We start from the raw sequence: 7,751 nt of genomic DNA, 5'->3' as shown, positions 1-7,751 counted from the left end.
CCTCTTCCCCCCCGACACTCTCCTTCCATTTTGTCTCTAGTGTCCATAACAATTTTTAATGCTTTTATGTCCTTGAGTCTTTCAGTCTCTACCTTAGAGTGCAGACAGTCTGTATATGTTAAGTGGAGACCTACAATGTATCTCTTTCATAGCCTGATTTGCTTTGCTCAGCAATAATCTTCCATATTCCTCCACTTTCTATCAAATGTGAGGAACTCGTGGTTTTTTATGGCTGAATAAAATTCTATGGAGTATTATGTGCCACACGTTTTGAATCCATTCATCTGTTTGTAGACATTTGAGCTGGTTCCATATCTTAGCAATTGTGAATAGTGCTGCAATAAATATAGTAGTGCAAGCACTTTTTCTACTGAGCATTCTTCTCCTGACCTTTGGATAAATACCCAGGAGCGGAATTGCTGGATCATATGGTAATTCTATTTGAAGGTCTTTGAGGAACCTCCATATTGTTCTCAAATCAATTTACACTCCCACCAACAATGTAGGATTGTTCCACTTTCACTATATCCCAACCAGCAAATATCACTTTTTTTTTAAAATTTTGTCATTCTGACTGGGGTTAGGTGGTATCTCACAGTGCTTTTAATCTGCATTTCTCTTCCAATGACGGATGTTGAGCTTTTTTTTTTTTTTTTCCTTTAACTTTTTGATTTTTTTTTTCATATACTTTTTGGCTGTTTGTATGTCTTCCTTAGAGAGCTGGTTATTCAGTTCATTTTCCCATCTTTTAATTGGGTTAATAATTTTCTTCTGAGTAAGCCAGTTGAGTTCTCTGTGTATTCTGGTTATCAGTCCCTTATCTGAGGCACAGCTAACAAAATTTCTCTCCCATACTGAGGGTTGTTGATTCACACTAATTATGGTGACTTTGCTGTGCAAAACCTCCTTAATCTTATGTAATCCCACTTGTCTATTTTTCTGATTATTACCTGTGCTTTGGGGATCTTCCTTAAGACATCTTTGCCTACCCCAATGTCTCCTAGAGTTTCCCCAGTGTTTTCCACCAGTAGTTTTATAGTTTGCAGTCTTACATTTAGATCTTTGATCCACTTTGAGTTGATTTTTGTTAATGGTGACAGATAGGGATTAATATTAATCTTTCTGCAGATAGATACCCAGTTTATCCAGCACCATTTGCTAAAAAGGTTTTTCTTTACCTACTGGATTGACTGGTACCCATTGTCAAAGATCTGTTGGCTATATGTTTTATTTCTGGGGTCTCTACTCTGTTTCATTGGTTCTCATGTCTGTTTTTTTGCTAATATCATGCTGTTTTGATTATCACAGCTTTGTAATATGTTTTGGGATCAGGAAGTGAGAGGGGACCTACTACATTCTTCTTGCTCTTGATGACTTTGAAAATATGAATCTTTTATGATTCCAGACAAATTGTATGATTGTAATTTCCAGATCTGTGAAGAATGTCTCTCGTAATATTATAGGAATTGCATTAAACATGTACATTGATTTTTGTAAGATTTCCATTTTGATTATATTGACTCGATCAATCCAGGAACATGGGATGTCCTTCCACTTTTTTGTGTCCCTTTTGATTTTCTTTTTAAGTTTTTTCATAGTTTTCCTTATAGAGATCTTTGACTTCTTTGGTTAGTTTTATTCCTAGATATCTTATACTTCTTGTGGCTATAGTAAACACGATTATTTTCTTCAGTTCTGTCTCTGTCTGTTTGTTTTTTGTATACAAAAATGCTATAAATTGTTGTAAGTTAGTTTTGTATCCTGTTGATTTATTGTATACATTTATCACTTTAAGAAGTTTTCTCATAGATAATATTGGGTCTTCTATGTATACAATCATGTCATCTGCAAACAGAGATAATTTCATATCTTATTTTCCTATTGGAATGCTTTTTATTTCTTTCTCTTGTCTGATCACATTGGCTAGAACATCCAGTACTATATTGAATTGGGGCGAGGGTGGTCTAGTTGGGGAAGCTTTATAGCTATGAAGCTGGATCCAGAAGGTGCAAGACAGTAGAGATGGATCTGCCTGGATGAATTCTGTAATGGGTGAGAGAAAGAGAGAGAAATTAGCAACTTAAAAGCACAAGGAAGGGGATGGAAAAGCTGTATCCTTTTTTCTTAAACAAGAGAAAAAAGGAACCAGCAGTTAGCATAACGGCTATGTCTCTGGACTCCCATGTAGTCGACCATGGTTCAAGTCCTGAACCCAGTGGCTTAAACTCACGCCAGGAACATTTGCATGCATGCCCAAGATCCTGAAGGGAAAATGGAGGAGAAGAGATTGTGGTGTGAGCATCACCCGGGAGGGGTGATTTCTTGCTTTCTGTCTCTCTGTTTCTCTCTTTCTCTCTGTCTTTCTGGTGAGCACATGCACCTATAGCAAAAACCTTTAAAAAAAAAAAAAGAGAGGAAAAAAATTGGAAGGGACAGAAAAAGCAAGAGACAGATGCAGATGTTCTCCTACCTGGCTAGCACTGGGCTCTGTGGGGGTGGGGGTGCCTAGCTGGGGGAGCTTCACAGCTGTGAAACTGGATCCAAAAGGTACAGGACAGCTGGGACTAGCAGTTAGCGTAATAGCTATGTCACTGGACTCCCATGTACTCAACCGTGGTTCGAGTCCCGGATCCGGTGGCTTAAAACTAACACCTGGCACGTGTGCGTGCATGACCAAGATCCTGAGAGGAGAATGGAAGAGAAGGGATTGCGGCGAGGCCATCCCTCCTGAGGAGGGGGATGATTTCTCATTTTCTGTCTCTCTGTCTCTCTCTGTCTGTTTGGTGAGTGCACACACCATATAGCAAGGAAAAAAAAAAAAACTCTCTCAAAAAAAAAGAAAGATACAGAATAGCAGAGATGGACCTGTCTGGATGGATTCTGTTCTGGGTGAGAGGAAGAGAGAGAAATTAGCCACTTAAAAGCCAAAAGAAGGGGACAGAAAAGCTGTTGTTGTTGTTTTTTATGTTTCTTAAAAAAGAGAAAAGAAAAGTTGGAAGGGACAAAAAAGAGCAAGAAGGAGATGCAGATCTTTTCCTATCTGGTTAGCACTGGGCACTGTGTGTGTGTGGGGAGGTATCATAGCTGCAGGAGCTTCACAACTGTGAAGCTGGACCCAGAAGTTACAGGACAGCAGAAATGGACCTACCTGGATGGATTCTGTCCTGGGTGAGAGGAAGGGAGAGAAATTAGCTACTTAAAAGTACAAAAAAGGGAACAAAAAAGCTTTTTTTTTCTTAAATAAGAAAAAAAAGTTGGAAGGAACAGAAGACCAAGAGGGCAATACAGATCTTTTCCTAACTGGCTAGCCTTGGGTTCTGTGGGGTGGAGTGTCTAGCTGGAGGAGCTTCACAGCTGTGATGTTGGACCCAGAAGGTACAGGATAGCAGATATCTACCTGCCTGATTGGATTCTGCCCTTGGTGAGAGAAAGAGAGAAAAATTAGCAACTTAAAAGCACAAGGAAGGGGACAGAAAAGCTGTTTTTTCTTTAAAAAATAGAAAAGAAAAATGTTGGAAAGGACAGAAAAGAGCAAGAGGGAGATGCAGATCTTTTCCTACCTGGCTAGCACTGGGCTCTGTTGGGGGGCTCTGTTCTCTAGAAGGTACAGAACAGAAGGGATTGACCTCCCTTGATGGATTCTGTCCTAGCTAGCACTGGGCTTTTTGTTGGGGGTTGTGGCCTAACTAGGGGAGCTTCGCAGCTTTGAAGTTGGACCCAGAAGGTACAGGACAGCAGAGATCAAGAGAAACAATTTCAACCGGGATTACTGTACCCAGAAAGGTTATTCTTCATATGTGAATAAACGATAAATGGATTCTCAGATAAAGAAGGCCTGAAAGGATTTACCAACACCAGACTAGCTCTTCAAGAAATTCTGAAGTAAGTGCTATATCAGAAAAAAACAGAGACAGACAAAAATCAGAGAGTGAAAAACAACCAAGAAAATGGCCAACTTAATGTTAGGGATGAGTCCAGAAATATTGATAATAACATTGAATGTTAATAGATTAAATTCTCCAATCAAGAGACACAGATTGGCTGAATAAAACAAAAAACAGAAATAATTTATCTGTTGCATACAAGAAACACACCTCATGAATAAAGACATACATAGACTAAAAATGAAGGGCTGGAATAAGTTATTCCTTGCAAACAGAAACCAAAAAGGAGTTTGATTCACAAGACTAATATCAGACCACATAGGCTTTTGGACAATTACTGTGAGAAGAGACAAAGAAAGGCATAGGAGATACAGGATCTAAATGATATCATAAGTAAAATGGACTTGACAGACATCTATAAACTTTTACATCCCCAAAACACCAAGTATATTTTCTTCTCACTCCTACATGGAACCTTTCAAAGATTGACCACATATTAGGGTACAGATTTACATTTACAGATCCAAAGGCATATAAATTATATCTAGCAACTTTAGTGACCATGAAGGAATTAAACATATTATTAATTTCTGAAAAAAAAACTATGAAAATACACAAACACATGGAAACTAAATAACCTACTCCTGATTGACTTCACAACTACTGAAAAAAGTTGAGACTGAAATCAAAAGATTGATTTCAACCTATGTGAATGAGTACATGAGTTTCCATAATCAATGGGACACAGTAAAAGAAGTCATAAGAGGGAAGTTCATAGCAATTGGTGCACATAAGAAACAAATGGAAAGATGACAAATGGACAACCTAATATCATGTCTCAGAAAACTGGAAAAACAACACAAAAATACAAAAAATATCAGGAGATAAGAAATAATAAAGATTCAAGCAGAAGTAAATAAAATAGAAAATAAACAAACTATACAGAAAATAAATGAAACCAAAAGATTGTTCTTTGAAAAGATAAACAAGATTGACACACCATTAGCTAAACAGTTAAGAAGAGAGAAAAGAACCAGATAAATCAAATTCACAATGAAACAGGCAATATTACAATAGACATAATAGAAATACAAAACATCATTAGAGGATTCTATGAACAACTATATGCCAATAAACAAGAACTTGGATGAAGTGGATAATTTCCTGGACACTTATAATCTACCAAGATTGAATCAGGATGACACAGAAAGCTTGAATAGACCCATAATAAGTAATGAGAGTGAATCATTGATAAAAATAAATTAATTAATTAATCTATTAATTAAATTAAAAAAACACTCCTAACAGAGAAAAGCCCAGTTCAGGATGGCTTCACTTCTGAATTCAACAAAATATTTACAGAATAGTTTAACTTTCTACTCAAGTTATTTTTAAAGATCCAAAAGAAAGGATCCCTCCCAAATTCATTTATGAAGCCTCCATCACCCTCATCTTCAAAATGTATGAGGACATGACAAGGAAGAAAAACTACAGACCAATATCTCTGATGAATATAGATGCAAAAATTCTAAACAAGATACTAGCAAATCGTACCCAACAACATATAAAAAAGATTATACATCACAACCATATGGGCTTTATTCCAGAGATGCTATGGTGATTCAACATATACAAAACCATAAACATAACACAGCATATTAACAGAAAGAAAAATATAAAACCATATAATCATGCTAATTGTTGCAGAAAAATGTTTTATAAAATTCAACATCACTTCATAATTAAGACTGACAGCAAAATTGGCATAGAATTGTCATTTCTCAACACCATAAAACCTATTTACTGAATGGGAAAAAACCTGAAAACTTTTTCACTAAAAACTGATGCCCCTAAGACTGTCTACTTTCTCCACTCCTTTTGAATATAATGCTGAAAGTCCTAGTCAGTGCAATCGGAAAAGAGAATAAAATAAAAAGCATTCAAATAAGGAATAAAGAGGTTAAATTATCTCTATATGTAGATGACATGATTGTATACATAGAAGACCCAGGATATTCACAAAAAAGCTCCTGGAAGTAATAAATGAATACAGTAAAGTGGTAGGATACAAATTCTAAATATGAAAATCTATAGCATTTCTATATATGAAAATAAGTAGACTGAGGTAGAACTGAAGAAAGTAATACCATCTATCACAACTACAAAAAAAATAACATACCTAGGAATAAGTCTAGTCAAAAAGTCAAAGGCCTCTAGGGGAAAAAAAAATTATGAAAAGCTAAAAAAAAAAAAAAAAGAAAAAAAAGAAATAGAAAATGACACAAAAAAGTGGAAAGACATCCCTCATTCCTAGATTGGAAAATGTAATATAATCAATATGGCAATTTTACCCAAATTAATCTACATCTTTGATGCAATACAAATCAAATTACCAGAGACATTCTTCACAGATTTAGAAAAGACAATCATAAAATTTATCTGGAATCATAAAAGGCTCCATATTGCCAAAGTAATCCTGGACAAGAAGAGTGGAGTAGGAGACATCTCTCTTTCTTACCCCAAAATATATTACAAAACTGTGATAATCAAAAAAGCATATATTGGGCCCAAAAAAAGACAAGTGGACCGATGGAGCAGAATAAAGACCCCAGAAATAAGACCCCAGAATAATGACCCCAGAAATAAACCCCAAAGCATAGCATTGGATCAGTTAATATATACAACTGTCTGCACTCTATGGTTGAAACTTAAAGATTAGAGGATATAGAAACATGGTTGTAGATACTTGACACAGTGTGGGAAGAGGATGGGAGGAGGAGAGTGTGAGGAAAGACATTAAGGAGGAAAATAGAGAGGCAAGGCATTTATGGGACACACAAATGGATTATCTGTTGATGATAACATATATAGTATCCCCAACTGGCCTGGTATGAAATGTATTCATGTTTGAAAATTCACTTTACAAGCTAAGTGGTGAATACTGATTGAATGTATAAAAGAAATTAAAAGAGAATAAAATATTTTTTAAAAAAGAAAAAAAAAAAACCTCTTCTGTTGAATTTGCAGTGTTACCATGGTCTGAGCTTTCTGTTTAAGTTCTGGAAATTAACATTCAAAGTTATCATTGATCTTTCCAGATTTGTCCCTACCATTAAGTTGGCCATTCTCTTGGGGAATTTTTTGTACTCCTATATCTGTGTGTACGACTTTAGTTTTCCTGGTATAGCACTCCCTTCAAAACTTCTTGAAGAGCTGACCTGGTGTTGGTAAATTCTCTCAGATTTTCTTTATCTGAGAATACTCTTGTTTTTTCTTCTCATATGAAGGATAATCTTGGGTATTGTATTAAGAAGGGAGTGGCATGTTTTCAGGTTGTTTTTTTTTGTATAACAAATGTTGATTGTTTATTTCAGTAATAGAGTATGCATTATACAAGTTTTGAGAACCAACTGAATAATTCATGTACTTTGCACAAGTACACTTGTAGAAATAAAACCTGATGAAAATAAACCTACTCTTCAGTTCATAGACTATTACCAGAGAAGTAAATGAAAATGACCCTGTACAATGTCTTGCATAAAGGAAGTACTACAATTTCAGTAATTTTGAATTCATTAGAAAAATATCATGTTTTATGGAGGACATAAAAGCAGTGAAAGTACTTAAGGAGAATAAGACAGTGTGGAATGGGGGGATGAAGAGAAGAGGATAGAGGGAACCAGCAGTTAGCGTAATGGCTATGTTGCTGGACTCCCACGTAGTCGACCGCGGTTCGTGTCCCGGACCCGGTGGCTTAAAACTCACGCTGGGCGCGTGTGCGTGCGTGCGTGCCCAAGATCCCGAGAGGAGAATGGAGGAGAAGGGATTGCGGCGTGACCATCCCCCCTGGGGGGTGATTTCTCGCTT

This window comes from Tupaia chinensis, unplaced genomic scaffold, assembly GCF_000334495.1.
Source record: "Tupaia chinensis unplaced genomic scaffold, TupChi_1.0 Scaffold000357_1, whole genome shotgun sequence".
In the NCBI taxonomy this organism is placed as follows: Eukaryota; Metazoa; Chordata; class Mammalia; order Scandentia; family Tupaiidae; genus Tupaia; species Tupaia belangeri.
This window is presented reverse-complemented; position numbering follows the sequence as displayed.